Genomic DNA, 17584 nt, shown 5'->3' with positions numbered 1-17584 from the left:
GTGTGACATGTAATGGAGTAAAAATACATTTTATTTTGATGTTCTATCTGCTTAGTCACAATCAGTAGCTGTTGCAGTTAGTTATGAGTTTAGTATTGATTCAAACAGGAAACTTCAAATTCCAGTAAGACACCTGTTCAATTGTTCACAGCTTACTAAAAAATTTTAATACCAGACACTTGTCTTGGATGTATATCCCTACTTCAAATATGTTAATTTTAATATGTATCTCTTATTCTGCTTTGTTCCTCCTCCAGTATCTAACTGCTGTTTTGAGTGTAGAAGTGTATTAATATTTCTCTTGTCTTCCTTTGTTATTGTTCATGAAGAACACTGACATTCAAGAATTGATCTTCATAATGTGCATATGGGGTGAGGTAATGATACACAGTGTTATGACAGTGATTTGATGTGCACAGTTAATGGCAGTTGAAGCTATAAAAAGTATTTGACAGTTTTTTTTCTTTAAACCCACTCAAACTAGCAATGACACCCTAATATTTCTGTGTCACTTCATATGTTAAGAGCACAGCTGATTTAATTTCATTTGTAGCTATCAATGTTTGGCAATTTTGCAAGCAGGTTCTCAGGCTGCTGATTGTGTGTGTAATCAGCCTGGTCAGTGAGGTCTCGTAATTCAACTTTGTAAAATAGTGAGCAACAAAATAAATGCAGAAGGAAGTAAAAGGTTCATAATAGCAATCATTAATTGGAAAGCTATGTCTGTGCATGTGTATGGGGAATATGATGTCTAAAAATAGATTTAAATGTTTCTCGACTAGCACTGCTCACCTCTGCCCTGGAAGGAAAGGGAGCTCAGGAATTTACATACTCTTAACAATGGCTTGGCAGGCAGAGTGAGATCTATAATTAAATATACAATTATAGCAACTGTTTACTGTTAGTTTCTGCTAATTTTGAAACAATTTTAATTTTAAATCTACAGGATGCTAATTCAGCTTCTAATACCTATTTTCTAGCCTATTTCAGGACGCTACTAAGTGGTTATTGGTTCTAACAATTTAGTATTTTATGCAAAACTTGATAAATTAAAATGCAAAGCCTCAGCTGGTTAGCACTTCTAACAGTGTTGCAAGATATCATGGACTAGCTGGTAGCAATGAAAGGCCACAGGACAAATTAATATTCTTAAGATTACTACAGACTTTCACAGGATCTGTAAAATTTGCAGTCTGCCTTCTGTCTGCGTCTAAGTTTTTGCTGCAGTATGTATTTTAATAATCTGAAACAGCCCTAGGATTCAGTTTTTGCAGAAGTTGTGGCATAACTGGAAAAGTATCTGCCTGATACAGGAGGTAAATCGAGAGTGTATCTGACTAGGTTCTAAATGGATAGAAATACACCACCTTAACTGTTCTTATTAATGGAGTACAAGTAACAGGTTGTTCATCTGGAGTGTTGGAAATCAATACTTAAGTGTGGTCCAAGAGGGCTTGAATCTCATGTCACTCGTATTTTAGGACAGAAGTGCACACTCTGTGACAGTCTTGGAGTCATTCAGGTGGATGACTCATCCTGGGTCTTGTTTAAGTTTCACAAATTGCTTTTGGTAAATTCGGTGTACAGTTAAATATTGAATCTAAAATCTTTGCCAGAGGTTCTTGCTCTGTGTGATTTCTTGTGCTTGATAGTCATACTTGCATGAGAATCTAAATTTCTGTCTTCCTCATGCTACATTCTTAAAAGGTTTTTCTTATGTTAGTAGATCAGCATCTGCTCAATGCAGTATTTACCTGATCACTCCTTGATCTCTGAAGTGTGGATGCTGGGTGCCAGCAGCATTTTATACATGGCCATGGCCCCTAAAAGACATAGTGCTATATCTCAAGTACCGTGCAAATAAAATGAGGTGTGTGTCTCCCTGAAGTATTTCAATATCCAGTAGAGGAAAGAAAAGGGCTGATGTGATAAATGGCAGTAGGGAAAAAGATATAAGGGTCATGAGAATACATCATACAAGATAACCACCTATCTTATATCAAATGTGTCCTTTCTGTAAGTGGTGGTATACATTCTGATGTACTTTAGTGTGTGTGTGTGACTCAGTTTCATATTTTTAATTCCAAGTCTTACTATTGATTAAATTAGTACATCCTATGTCGAAAGTACATCCTGTTCTCTTAGTAATTTGTTTCCTAAATTTTCCACATTCCTCCTGTTTCCCATTATCAGTCTCTTGTGATGCTGTGAAAGAAGGCTGAAGTCTGAACACATTTGCTATGGCTAGAAAGAACAGGCCTGAAAAATCTCGGGCCATTTGGAGCTGTCACTGTGGGAAACCGTTAAGAATGGAGGCAGAAAAAAAGGGTAAAAAGGGAGGGGGTCACAGAGGAGCAAAAGGTGAGGGCACCAGATCTAGATAGTTTTCTGAGGGATTTGAAGCCTCCCTTGAGTCAGCTGTCTTGTCCTCTCCTCTCTAAAGGAGTGTTGCAGGTGTGACCCCATTATTCCCTCAGCCGAAAATAAAATTACAAGACAGAAAATTAATTCTACCCTAGCCCAAACCAGGACACCTTGTTATCCCAAATGCTCATGTCGCATTGTTTGTGGTGCTAATTTTCCTCCTGATGTGATTTAAGTATGTGCAGTCCTCTCTAAAGCTGCCAATTCTGTAGCAGCTGTGGAAATCTTTGCAATGGCTGAAGCTGGGGTAAGCGTTGTCATAGCCTGTGGAGAATGGGGTTTTTTAAATTTTCTTTACTTCCTAGATTCAGTAAAGTTGGGTTCTTTGTGTTATAACTAACAGCAAACCCTCCTCAGGCTGAACTAGGCTTTGGTTTGCAAATTGGCACAGCTTCTCACTTCTAGTCAGTGAGTTAGCACAAATGTCACAATTGTGACAGTGCATGGGATGCAGACTGATTCGGTTCTGAGACCTGCTGGTTTGGTTGTCCCTTAGGATGGCCTCTGAAGTCAGGGCATGGGGTTCACACCTGTGAGGTTCAGGAAGCAATATCTCCTTGACCAAAGACCTCAGGTAGTTTTCTGTTGTACGTGGTTTGTTTCTTGTTTTTTTGGAGTTCAGATACTGCTGTGTAGTTTACTTCAGAGGCAAGAAACAAATTTATGTGAAAATAGGTCACAAAGCTAAAAACCTATAGGTGTAAAAACCACTTATATTAAATGAATACAGTTTTTAAAGATGTCAGGTATATTAATATTTCAAATGCATGGTTTTAAAGTCTATATAACATTCTTACTTTTTAGCATGAATTTCAGAGTATAAAATTGGTGTCATGTCTGTTTTCTGTGTTTGCATTCCTGGCTTGGTTCCTGGTAATTTGAGCTAATGCAGTGGCATCATGGTAGCAAAGCCAGTAAACATCAGCAAAACCTTAAGCAGAATTACAAGCAACAGTATATAGTAACAATTTAATCCTCTTCACATTTCCTGTTCTGCAAAGCAGCCTAAATTTATAGAAATTAATAACTTGCAAGTCAGTGAACAGGGATCTCCTTTGAATGTATTTGTTACATAGTAATGCATGAATTGGACTACTATAAAAGGGAATTTGGAACCACAGGCTGCTTTTCTAGATTTAGTTACATTTATTTTGTTGTAAAACTGAACTCTGGACTCAGAACACAGAGTGAGAGATTTTGCAGCTATACCCACGTTAAGTGAGACTCCTTGGTCTAGTGGAAGCTGTCCCTGCCCCTAGCAGTGAAGCTGGAACCGGGTGATCTTTAAGGTCCCTTCCAACCTACACCATTCTATGATCTATTCTATGAAATTATTTGGAAATAGTTTCCTTAAAGAAATCAAATTTGCAGTCTTCATCTATGCCTTGGAGAACCTTCTTTGACCACCTTCCTCAAGGGAAAGCAGTCAACAATAGAATTGCTTTGATCTAATTTATCTGCTTATGGACAGGTATTAATATCTTTCTTTAACTTTCTTTTCCAAAAGTGGTGTTACAATATTGCAAGTAAGGAATAAAATCTCATTTTGTTAGCCTCTAGGCAATTCAATCAATTTTAAGGTAATTAAAAGTATCTCTAATAGAGCTGTGCATAGAATCAAAGAATGATTTGGGTTGGAAGGGACCTCTACAATGAAACTCCTAATCTGAAAATAACACTAGCATAGCAAGTTAGCCAGTCAGACACCTATAAAAGTGCTTTTTCCATTCCATTGTTGTTGATAAGCATACTGATATCCCTTGGCAGAACACTTATCAACTGTGTGTCCCCTTAGTATACCAACAGTGTTGCCAAATACAGGTTATTTTGGTGGACGCTGGAAACAAATGTGACTGTGTGTCACAGGGAGTCACTGTGTGTGACTGAGAGTGCTCCATCAGCTGTCTCCTTTCTGTGTTTAAGGATAGTACCTTCCTGGTACTATGAGGTAACAAATCAATTGTCAATTTTATGTCAATGAGCCCATGCATGTAGCAAAGATTGTTTCTTTGCTTTATTCGAAATACCTGGCTTTGGTTCAGACACCGAAGTGACGAGAAACAGACATGGTGACAGCATCTGCTTCCAGAGAAAACAAGATGAGCTCTTTGCCGAGAGTGGCCTCTAAGTCCTTGGTGCCTCCCTGGTCCTCATCTCTTGCCCCTCTCTGTTTCCCGGTGGAGCAGTCCAAGATTAACTAAACTGTCTGGTGTGCAGACCTTACTACTTCAGGCTAAGTGCCTGTTTAATTTCAAAAGGTATGCTATCTAGAGAGAAATATTTTGCCAGCTGTGTTTATCTTTTATTTCCTCAATCAAGATTATATGTTACTCTTTTTTCAAATCTAGCTCACTGTGAGGCAGACATTCCTCACCTATTTAGCAGGACTGAGTAAGATTCTTGCCAGTAACCACTGACAAGAAAACTTTATATTGTTGTTCATGAAATAACTATGTGGAGATATATATACTTCCCTGATACTTAAAAATATTCTGGTTATGGGTATCCTTCCTTTATCAAGGACACAGATGCAGTTGCACTTCATGGCCTGCTTCAGAACTCCTCATATTCCCCATCCCAAAAGGAAAAAAAAAATGTAACTTATCTCATTGCCCAAAAATTGTTCTTGGCATACAAGACAGATCTTAGTGAGTATGAGATCTGTTTCCACTTAATGTGTGTGTCTGCTGTGGAGAATCTTGACCAACCTAAAGACTTTTTATCTAAACTTTACTTTCTCATGGAACATGGGTGGATGTTTAAGGACAAGCATAGGTAATCTGGCTTTTGCAACACTGTCCTGGAATTACTTAAAGAAATAATTCACAGTTTTTACTGCTTCCACTATTTAAACGGAGGATGGTTTTCAGGGGTTAGAGGCTGCATGAAATGTCTCTGAAGCAAGCAGTTTTTAAGGTATCCTCCTATAAGATATTTCCAACCCTTCCATGAATGAAGAGTGTAAGTGTTATGAGTTCCCTGAATGCTTTTTTAGTTTATTTTCTTTTTTTCTAAACAGACTGCATAAAGTAAAAGCTGATTGAGGGTTATTTGTTGTCATTCAGCATTGTGAAGTAGAACCCTATTTCCTGATCTGTGATAGTTCCCCAAATACTCTCCCCACACTTGAAGTTGATTGCTGAGGTTCTTCTGTAACTTTTTGGTTGGAGGAACCTGACAGATTCTGAGACTCAGTGATGTGCTAGAGGGGAGTTAAGTGAGATTTTGTTGGGTATTTTTACCTTTGGGGCATTTTATCACTAGTCCTCTAGAGCACCTGTTAACCTTTTCTACAAAAGAAGTAGGAAAGTGGTGATCTGAACTAGTCAAGGTCCTAGGGCATGGTTGCTTGAGCTCCTCTGAATACCCTGGTTTGTTTTATTTGAGAGATTGTTGAGCTTTCCTGCAAGCTAGACCTGGTGATGTCACTTATGTGGAGGGTTCTTTCTGTTGGAGACTTCAGTGTTCAGTGCTTACAGTTGCAACTGCAGCACAAACAAGGTTATCTGACTCAACTTCACGTAGTTTCAAGTGGCATTAAGATAACAGTAGTTTGTAGAGAGTTAATTGTTCGTGCCTGCTTCTGTAACTGCTGTCTTTTGTTCAGTGTATAGCTGCTTAATTTCCAAAGCAGAATGACCTGAAATAATCCAGGTGTTGGTGTGTATTCCTCCCCCCATGTACATGCATTGCACTTGCTGTATTACAACTTCTGGATAGTTGAGCTCAGATGAGTTCCTTGTGCTTCCTTACCACTGGATTTTATTCTTTGGGGCATTTCAACAGAGGCAGCCTAGCAGGTGTCAGGAAATGATGCAAAAGTAATCCCTTTTTGTTTGTTGTTTTTGTGATGATCATGGGGCTAGCTCTTTCTTTGATAATTTTTATACTCTGAATGCTCTGCCTGCAAAGTCTTGACCTTACCCCTTTTCCTTTCAGAGGCACAGTCACCTGACTGTCCCGCTGCCAGATCCAGTCCTGCACTATCATATTCTCTGGATTAATTCTGCTTATCCTAGCAGACCTATTGCAAATCTGGATTTCTTGTCTTTGAAAGTTTGCGTACTGGGCCTCTGAAAAGCTGTTGTAAAGATTAAATAGCTTTTTAGTAGGAGCAAAGTGCTACGGGAAGGGAGGGTGCAGCCGTACCAGTTTGACAGACTTTTCTAACACCCCAAGTTTGGGAATTTTATTTGATCCTTGCTGTCTTTCTTGATCTTTTTGATAGTCTTGAGTGCTGTTATATATTTCTGAGGCTTGCTAAACTGATAGAGGCTGTTTTCAGGAGGAAGCTTGGAAAACTTGAGACTCTAGTAATACTTTTACCTATATTACTTTCCCCCCTTTCTGTATACATGTCCTGGTTGTCCTTCCACAGAGGATAAATTGATTTTTGCAGTGTGGTGCATTAGAGTCCATTTGGTATGAATGCAGAAGCTGGCATCAGTGACTCCTGAAAGAAGAACAGCACATGCAATGTGAAAGCTGGTTTTAGCATAGTTCCCACTGTTACAATCCTGACTTCCAAATGTTGGAGTTTGTTGTTCTGTGACTGTTCTGTTTTGTTGTTTTTTGTTGTGGTGGTTTTTTTTTTTTTTTTTACCTCAAACTGCAAAACTTCCTGGAACAATTTTTATTTCAAATGTGTTTTATCATTTTTGCGGGGACAAATTATGATGATTTCATGACGGACTGATCCTGCTTTTATTGAGAAGAGATTACATATAGTTCAATTTTAAGGTAAATCCATTGAGTGAAGCTACTACCTATGCTCCCCCACAATTTAATTTTTTGTCTAGGTTTTACAAATCTGAGAGATTATACTCTGCCTGACCCATCTTCTTAGCTGTGCTACGTGACTTCATGCTCAGATGATCTGACTGACCATAGTGACACTTAATACCTCTGAAGATATGTTCTGCTTCATTGTTGGAGGCAAAATTTATTCTTTACATAGCTCCAGCCACTAATTTTGTATGTGCTCAGTCAAATGTGCTAGATGCTTTTCTTTGTAGTTTCTCTATGTGGGTGAGGGTAGCGTCGGTGATTTGATATGCCTTATTTCAGGTATTACAACTTTCTAAAATTTTATCCTAAAGTTAATAATGCAGAAGTATGCTTTTTAAATTTTCTTTTAATTTCTGATGTATTTCTTTCTTAATGCTTTTCAGAATTTTGTGCAACAGTTGTCTAATATAAGAAATTAAATAATTTAATAAAGCAATTAAAATGGAGTATAAGTGAAGCAACTTCGTAGCCAGAATGTTATAAAATAAAAGTGAAAGTATGATTAAAAAGCTGCGTTTTGTACTGTTACACAAACAAAATAATCTCCCACAGAAGTATACATGTAAATTTTACTATTTTGAAAGTCTTTCAAGTTTTCTGAGTTCTTTGAGCTGCTGTTCACACACATGTGAAAAACAAGACCAAACTCTGAAAGCAAGCTCAATATCCAATGCAATAAGATTTCACTTTGTTCTTATTCAGTAGTGATAGGATTGACTAAAATCTGTGTACCTTTGTCTTAAACAGAATGTTGGCTTTGAAAGCTCAGGGAAGAAGCAGCAGAGAGAAAAAAACAGCACAGTGGTAAGTACATTATTTTTATTTCCTCTGGTCCCAATGCACAATACGTTAAAATAGAAATCTATATATTGCAATAATTGCCTCCAAAGTACTTGAATCTTATTCTGCATCATCTCTCATGTTATTTTGAAGACAGCTTTAAAATTTATAAATACCTGTTGAGGAGCCAAGTGAATTCTAGGTATTTACAAGTAATTGTGCTCATATATAGAAAGGACAACATGGGAAACTAATGTACAGGAAAATAATTCTGTTTTAAAGCTCAGTGTTCATCATTAAATGCTTTGTCTTGTAGGTAGAGGTTTAGCATTTTGTACTGTTTTTTAAATAATATTTTTTTAGTTCTAGGAATGGTAAGCATGTTTTTGAAAAGCCTCAATGGAAGATGCTTAAAAATGCTTTAAAATGCTTTTGGATGTCTGTCAGGTTTGGCGAACATTTCATTTCTCTCTCACTGCTATATTAACATTGTTTAGGTAGAGAGAATACTTAAGAACATGAAAAGTATTATGAAGCCAAATAAAGATAAATTTTCTGTTCAAAGCTCTATGGAAAAGCAACACATGTTCAGAATCAGCTTTTTTCTGCATTAAATGGTGCCAGTGCAGATGGCACTAAGTTGTTTATGCTTCATATTGTAAGGCTTTCTAGAGGCAAGTATTTCTCATTAGTAAAAAGAATTCTCAGTAGAATGGTTTGTCTTCAGAACTTCTCTATGGATTTCTGTTGAGTCATGATAGTGTACCCGCTATGAAAAAAACCCAACAACATATGATTGTTTCCAGCTTCCATCTGCTCTGATTTTACTATTTGTGCTGCTCAGATTGAGAAAATTATAGAAAATATTGAAACGCCTGTGACTGTAATTTTGAGACTTACTATTAAACACCAGTTTAAAACCTAGAAAGTCTTCTGCATATTTTATCTGGTGTTTAAAGAAGCGCATACTGAGGAAGATAGAAGCATGTGCACATGCTTGCACTTTCCAGCCTTTTGTGTCATTTGCAAGTCTGCAGGCTTTGTGTGCTTTGACATTATCTGCTGAGCTAGGAAACTGTGCTGTTGCTGCACTGTTTCAGCCGTGGTTGCTGCTCCTGAGGTTTGTTGCTGCCTGTGGGCAAATGGCTGGCAGTGCCTCTTGCCTTCACCCCTACTCTTGTTCGTGTCTTTGGACTATGCTGTTGTAACTGGATGAATTAAAGCAGTATCTCTTCCCTTCTGCTTGAATAGACATTGACAGTATGTGTTATGTCATTTTTGTGTGACAGCATTTACTCATACAGTAGACCCAGACATAATCCCTCAGAGCACTAAACCCAAATCATAAGCGCTTTAATACAGTTTTATACGTCTTCCAGAGCCTTGCTATCTCTTAGTCTGGTTGCTCGTTGTATTTAATTTTCATTGTTTTATTTGAATGGAAGGCCAGGAACTTGTCCTTTGTGTTCATGTGGATCTTTTCTACAGCAGCACTGGAAGGAGATTGAGTTGTCTAATGTAGAAATATGTAGATTCTGAAGCCAAAGCAATTCTGAAGTAATTCTGATTACTAGCAAAGCAGTTCTGATTACTAGCTTTACAATAGCTGATTGTTTCTACTACACATTAAAAAAACCAAACAAACCATATCCACCCCCACTCCTCCAGCAAAAAACAAAAACAAAACCAAAAACAAACAAACAAAAAAACCACATGGTGGCTAGCAGGGGATGGAGTTCACACTTTATTGTCCTATTGGGATAAATACTTTATGTTCCTGGATATGTATTAAGTTAAAAGTGACAAATACAAAACCCCAAATATGTCAGTTTCATAATATAAAGGAATACTTCATCCATTTAAAAACATCAGTGTTGAAATACTGAAATATCAATGTCATGGCTTTATAAAAATTCAGTTTCTAATATTCATTAAGGTTTGAGGGGCTCTTGCAGCTTCCTTTGACATTCAGTTTTGTCAAAGTAGATAAATTTATGTGGGGTTTTTTTGAGTCAGAAAGGAGAAATGAGTGAGACACAGAGCACAGCTGTAGCTGTTTTAAAAATAAATTTATTCCTCTTAATGTTTTCATAGTAACACCACAAATGCATACTCAAAGAATGTGCAATCAAGTTGAACATCAGAAATGAAGTTTAGATCCAATGCTAATCTCAGTAGCATTGTTAATGGTATCTAATTAGAGACCATTCTTCAGATGAGATGTTATAGTGGCACTTACATTGATGTCCATTGATGTTCTGCAACAGAAAAAGAGCAAGAGGCAATGTGGGAAAATTGAGTTGAAACCACCTGGGTTGCAGTTGTGTGGTGACAGGGTGTGAGTGTGCTACTGTGTAGTTATTATATAATGTTAATAGGAAAAGTCAATATAAATATTTTGAAGAGCCAAAATCACAATTATTGGGATATCTGAGCACTTCAATATTTTTTTTACTGTAAACTGAAATTAAAATTGTTCTCATCGTGTTTTTTTGCTAAGGACGTTTCTGTAATGGATCTTGCCTAAAATCACAGATCTGTACTCTCTCGTACCTGTGCCTTATGGATTGGTGCTAAGATTAGGAGAGTGCTGAATATTGCTTTTCAGTGTACAGCATACTGCATTTCAGTAATAAGATCGTAGTTGAAATAGAATATTTTATGATGTAGGTATTTGCTATGAGGTGTTTTACTTTGTTTCTCAGTTTAAAAATTATACTTCTGTTGCTTTGTTTTCACAGTATCGGTCTGGTTTTGTCCCTGTTAAGTTTTTGGTGTGATAAGGCCAAGTACTAACTGCTTTGTTATAGTGCTGCTTTTTTATGGTCACAAAAAATAATAGAAATAAACATTCCAAAGTTTTATTTTAATAGACTTGGTATGGTTTTACTTGCTTGTAGCAGTACCTCTTAAGGTTTATTTTAGAAGATGCAGGTTAGATAAATTTCTAAGCTGGAAAATAACTTGCAACAAATACCTGGTTAGATAGTCTTTAGTTTCTATAAGGTGGGAGAATGCTGTTGTTGAACCAATAAAATGTTATTGGTAACCATTACATCTAAGTAAAGAGGTTTTATAATATTTTATATAATTTAATTGTATAAAAGACTTTTGAATATTCTAAAGCAAAATAAAATAGAAATAGTAAAATAAAATATTATAATTTACTTAATAAATATAATACAAAAAAAAGATCATTTAAACTAATGCCTCCAGAATTCACACCTGGAATAGCACTTCTGGGAGTTATATGAAGTTATTTTGATGCTCTGTTGCTGTGTATGTTTGTTTCTTTGTAGTTTTTGCTGGTTTAGATGTATATATACATATTATATATATATGTTGAGAACATTGAAAGTAGTTATCCCCAGGAGAAGCTTTGGGTTTTATTACCAGTTCTGAGTTTTGTATTTCAGCAAGCTACAAGTAAGAGTATTATTAATTTTGCTTATGCCCTAACAGCTGTTGAGTCAGTGAAAGCAAAACTGATTTCTGCCCTCTCTGTTCCATTTATTTTCCAAAAAAATGTAGCAAGCATCCCTCATTTTTTCATTTAACAATTGGTTATTATTCACTATATTTACTAACATGTTCCTCCTTCTGTTGCCATTCACCATTGTGTTTCATGAGTAATGCCTTTTCTTTCTTTTAGTCTGAATGCTGTATATGAGCAAGTACAGTTTGTTATTTTGGTGTTCTGCCGGCATGGATGCAGTTCAGCATTGTTTTTGTATCAGGATTGGGGAAGCTTGCACTGCAGCTCCACATAAAATTGGTGAAATGGTTCCAAACTCCCTTTTATTTCCTTCCACTTGTTCTCTCCCCCAGTGTTCATTGGTTTGTACTGACCTGAGTTTGTGTCATTCAGTGATATGAATGGCATAACCAGTCCAGTTTTGCAGAATACTTTTTTCTAGAAGGGGTGGAAAGAAATTGCTTGGATGGGAGGGAGAATGAGTTAAAAATACCTTAATTTAGTATTGTCACCACATGAGGTTTTGATACCTCAACTTGGGAAGAGACAGTCTCTTCGCAGTATGTGCTGTCTTTTCATGTTTCTACTCCTGGACAGTGGCTATCACCTTTGAGTTGTACTTTCTTCTCCTAAAGCAAAGAAAAAGGACTGAGTAGAAACAAGCTTTGAAACTAGAGTTTAGATGGTGCTGATTGCTGGTTAAGACCTCACTGTTCCTGTTCAAGAGGACTGGGTTGATTTTATGGGAATGATTTGCTGATAAGCAAGAGGTGCCAAGTAATTTCTGTGATTAAAGAATTGAGAATAATTGTTTCCTTACTTTACTGGAACAGCCAGGCATGTTTTGTGTTCCTTAAAGTACTAGGATATTTATGGTTTTCCTCAAACTAAGTACTGTTGTTAGCTAGCATACAGTTCTTTAAATTTAGCTGTGAGATTTCACAGTATAGCATCTTTGATCAGCAAACCAAATAGCCTATGTCTTGGTTCATGTTTCTGTTGTTCATGTTGCTTCTTTAGAAAGAGAAAGCCTTTAACATCTCTAAAGACAAATGGGCTTGTGTTTATTTATGTCCAATACGAGAAGCTTCATTTCCTACTGATTTTTTAATGTAGAAGAAGTGATTAGTTCTTTTGATTAATCGATTAAATAAGATTCTTGATAACTTTTTCATAATTCTTGGTTTCAACAGGAGTGTGTTGGGACTTATGTTGGTTGGGCAAATTAGCCACCTTGCATTTGTTAGGTTGCATGTTAGTCTACATGTTCCCTGACACAGTCTTTCCCTTTCCTGTGTTTGCATGTCTCAGCTCCCTAATTCTGAACTTGTTTGTTGATACTGGAGTGGGCCACAAAGAACCTGACCAGATATTTTGTGCCTAGTTGTTCCTATAAGCACTGTATTGCTGGTTTAATTTTCAGCTCTGATTACCAGTTGCTGATTCAACTGGTAAACACCCTTTTGAAAGGCTTGAGGGCTGGAGGGAAGGGGGGTTGGGTAAGTGCTTTCACTGACTGACAGAGGTTGCTTCCTGTTAGCATCAGACAGGAAATTTAAGGGAATAGTGCTATAGTGAAACTGTTGCTTTTAAAGAAAATTAACAGAGATTAGGGACAAAATTACTGTGATTTTAAATTCTTCTTGTAGCAAGACTGAGTTCAGAATTTTCAAATAAATATGACCCTTGGGGACCTAGGTGGTTTGTTCTGGGATGGCTTTTTTGGGGGCGGTTGTTGCTTTTTTGGTTTTGTTTTGTTGTGTGTATGTGTGTGGTTTTTTTTTAAATGTTCATCGTCACATAAGTAGATGTCTGGTTAAACAGAAATGTCAATAGGATTCTGGCACATTTGCAATTTCTGCTGGACTTGGATGACTTGAGGTGTGTAGGGAATCATCAAAGAGTTCCAGAAAAGTGATGTTTCACTGGATGATGCTGTCTCTTCTGGATTAATATTTAGTGTGTATCCGCCCTTATTGTTGTTTTGCTTTCTTCCATAGACCATTGCCTTTCAAACTTTTTTGCTTTCCTGCTTTGCGTGTTTTTATTCTTTTCAGTAAAAATGTTTCATTATTTATAGACTGCATTGGCTGTAGGAGGTAAGGTTTTGGTAGGGAAGTGGCTGCAGGTGTAGCTTCTGTGAGACATTACCAGAAGGTGCCTCCATGTCAGATGGAGCCAGTTGGGGCCAGTTACTCCAAGATGGACTTGATGATGGCCAAAACTGAGACTGACAATGATGCTGCTAGCACCCTTCTGATAATATATTTAAGAAGGGAAAAAAACATCTGTACTACAGCACACAGGAGTGGGGAGCGAGAATATGTGAGAAACCACTCTATAGACACCAAGGTCAGTGAAGAAAAAGGTGCTACAGGCATCAGAGCAGAGATTCCCTTGCAACCCTTGATGAAGACCATGGTGAGGGAGGCTGTCTCCATGCAGTGCAGCTCCCTGGTAGAATAAATATCCACCCTGAAGCAAGTGAAGGACCCCATGGCAAAGCAGTTGGGTGCCTGAAGGATGCTGTGGCCCTGTGGGAAGCCTACACTGGAGTAGGCTCCCGGAAGGATCTGTGGTCTTGTGGAATGGATTTTCTGCTGGGACTTGTGACTTCTTGGGGTACACAAACTGGAGCAGTCTGTTCCTGAAGGTCTGCACCCTGTAGAAGGGACCCGTGCTGGAGCAGTTTGTGAAGAACTGCAACTACCAGCCTCTGATTTAATTATAGCTAGCAGCCCTGCATTGTTACAAGCCCCTTAGTAAAGCCATGCTGGCTGCTCCTGATAAGCCTGGACATAATATGCCTGGACACAGCATCAAGAATGAGTTGTTCCATCGCCTTTCCAGGAATGGAGGTGAGGCTGACAGGTCTGTAGTTACACAGGTCCTCTTTCTTGGCTTTCTTGAAGACTGGAGTGACATTTGCTTTCCTCCAGTCCTCAGGCACATCTCCTGTTACCAAAGATGATGGAGAGCAGCCTTGCAATGGCATCCGCCATTTCCCTCAGGACCTGTAGGTGCATCCCATCAGGACCCATGGATTTATGGATGTGCAGCCCCATTAACTGATCCTTAACCCAGCCCTCATCAACCAAGGCAAATTCATCCTTTATCCTGACTTCCTTTATGGCCTTAGGGACCTGGGGTTCCTGAGGAGGTCAATAGGTAACATTTTCCTTTGTCCCATTTTGTCTAATTATTGTGGAATTTGCTTCCTTTTACTGTCACAGTTAATTTATGTGAATGACTGAAGACTGTACTTCATGTGTACATACACATAGATGTGTAGTTTAAACCATCCATCTTTCAGTTTACTACAGATAGTACATTGTCTCTTATCCTTGGGTATGATCCTCAAACTTGGAAGGATGTTGTGAAATAAATGCTAAAAAAAATTCTTGAAGCAGAAAAAAATATCAGAAATCTGATAGTTTCTGATTAGCAAATATATGATTTTAAACTAGGTATTTTTTTCAATGCTGAATATTTTGACGTGGTAGAATAAGTCTTTAAGAACAGATGACAGCTAATTCTCCCTTAAGCCTTCCAACATTCGACTTAAGTGATGTTTTTCCCTTCCTATTCCTTCAAGAAGTAAAAACAACAAGAAAACCAACAAAACCCACCTGTGTGGAAATCCTAATTTTTCCTGTTGCCTATGAATACTGAACCTGTGGTAAACTTGGCTTTAATGGCTTAGAGAACAAGGGGATTTTGTTTGTGGGGTTTTTTTCCCCTCTTCTGAGTTTGGCCTCTTAAAAAAATTGAGTTAGTGAGTGGTGGAGAAAAATAAGCCATTGCACTGTTGTAGATCTGCATAGCAATGTTACACTGTATGATTTGGTGCTTTCAGATGGCCTAGTGTTGTCTATTGTGAAATTAAGATTTTTCTGCTTGTTAGACTTCCCTGTTTTGTGGGAAGGGAAACAAGGCTATATTTCATGTTCCCTTCTACTGTCTGTGTATATACTCAAACTATCCATGGAAAAATTATTTTGAGGAGTTGAAGAAACAGACATTTACAGTGTGACATAACATTTTCCTGTTTTTGGTAATTATAGCAGGGGACTCTGTTTTCTAGTATATCCTCCTTTTCTCCATTACAGCTGTTCTGCTTGAGTAACTGACCACAAGGTAGGTGTGCAGGCAGACAGAAAGGGAGAGTCATGTGTGAGTCTCCGTATATTTTTATATTTATTTCAGAAGAGGGATGGTGTGGGATACTTGCTGGAGCTATTCTGCCACTCCCATTTGCTGGCAGCCATCTCTGTTGCAGAACACCAGTGCTAAACAGTTCTTCAAATACATACATAGAAGCAACATTGGAACAAGCAAAGGACAAACTTGAACTAAATCCCATTATATAGTTTATTACATTACCTAAATGCAGGTCTTTTGGTTCATTCTGGTTCTGAAGTGTCAGATGTATGTTCAAGTTGGTCAAATCTATGGTTTTGGGAGAGGTTAGTTTATTTGATACTTAAACATGAGTTTGACTTTTTTGGCTTTAGACATGACCTATGAGTTCAGGTACTTCAACTAATATGATAACTGGCTTGAGGTACAACCCCAACACTGTAATGTCATACAAGCATTAGTTTACTGATCTGTATTTCCAGTGCTGTGGATGCATGTGATCTTCTAAAACCTGTTCCTTCTCAACCTCTCTAAAAGCTCAAGATCTCTCTTACAAAATGAAATGATAAGTTGGGAATGCTAGTTGTGTCTTTCATTGTTAAGCCTTACAAATTTTGTTGCTGCAGAAACTTTTGATAACCTGAACATATAAAACCAGGTGTGAAGAGAACAGCCACTGGAAAAGAGGGACCAAAAAGTGTAACATATGCTTTTTTTGAGCCATTTGATTTAAAGACTGTCTTACTTCATTATTTATATAAACCACATAGTGAACTTTTTGTACACTGTAAACCAAAACAATTCACACACGTAGTGTGAAAACACTGGATGAAGTCAACTTACTGATGGCTGCAGCTAGAATATATGGGTGTGTCTTCCCCTGCTAGGCTTGTGGCAGTCTGCTCTCAAGTACAACCTCTTGCTTCCCGTTCTTTCCAAGCCACATATTCTTCTGCATAAATGCCTTTATGAAGAGACTACTATTGGTGTTTCTTTCTTTCTGAAGTCGTGTGAATTTTTTTCCACAGCTCTACAGATCTCTGAAATAGTATTTCCTTCTGTTAATGACTTTTTTGTTTGTAAATGTTGGCCATGTGATTTCCTCTTGTGTCTCCGCTTGCAGCCTCTGAGGCTTGGAGAAGTCATGAGTAGCACATGGACCCAGGGAGCACATCAGCTTCTGTAGCATCTTTAGCATCTGGCTGTGAGCAGATGGAGGATACCATGCTGGAGCCTGTTCTTATGGAAGGAGCAAGAGGCTGTCTCTTTTGCTGACTTTCTTATTCTGTAGAAATCCCCAGCATGGAATTTGCAGTCTCTAAGCTCTTTGCATTACAGTACAGTTACATATTTTTATTTGTAGATCACAATTTATATAGCCTGGGTGGAGTTTTATGGGATATGTTAAACTTTCTGCTAGATAATAAATGTAATTAAATCCTAGGAACATTGAAGCATTCGTATGAAGAGCATTGAACTCTTCGTATGAACCATTCTCAAACACAGTTTTCTTCCATCTTTTTAATAGGTGGATGTAAAATCTGACTGTATCAAAGCCGAGTGACAAGTTATTTTACTGTTTAGTGAAAACACTGCAGTGCAGCAGTCCCTTGACCTGTTGTGATATGTTTCATTTAAACACACTATGAAGTACTTGGCAAACCAGCTGTTTGTAGAGGAGAATCCAAGTGCATGAGGTTTTTTTTTTTTTGTTGTACGGAAGTTCTTGCAACCTGTATCTTCATACCGGTGGCCATGGTATTTTATTTTCTTCCAATATTACTACCATGCTGACTGAAATTTGAAGTGCAGTTTGCCAAATGTGTCTCAAAGACTTTTCTGGCACTTGAATTAGAAAATTTCCTGTCACTAATCCAGTAGCTGAGGTATAATTTCTGCAGATAAAAAAAAAAAAAAAGAGATTTAAAAAGTGTCTATTTTAATATGGAGTGTCAACAGGCTAAGTAAATAGATACT

The 17584-nt window shown here is 37.7% G+C and overlaps 1 protein-coding gene across 15 annotated transcripts in view; it reads left to right on the top strand.

Annotated features, from left to right (window-relative positions):
• ERBIN (erbb2 interacting protein) overlaps positions 1-17584 on the top strand; it is a 116118-nt gene that overhangs the window by 25859 nt on the left and 72675 nt on the right. For 12 of the 15 annotated variants that reach the window (XM_071731171.1, XM_071731163.1, XM_071731172.1 and 9 more), the window contains one exon: positions 7960-8016. The exons of 2 other annotated variants lie outside the window; for them this stretch is intronic. The gene's annotated coding sequence lies outside the window, so the exon portion shown is untranslated. Of the gene's footprint in view, positions 1-7026; positions 7165-7959; positions 8017-17584 lie in introns of those variants that run through there. One more of the 15 variants, XM_071731166.1, reaches the window with a different exon arrangement.

This window comes from Heliangelus exortis, chromosome Z (genome assembly GCF_036169615.1).
Source record: "Heliangelus exortis chromosome Z, bHelExo1.hap1, whole genome shotgun sequence".
Lineage (NCBI taxonomy): Eukaryota > Metazoa > Chordata > Aves > Apodiformes > Trochilidae > Heliangelus > Heliangelus exortis.
This window is presented reverse-complemented; position numbering and strand designations above follow the sequence as displayed.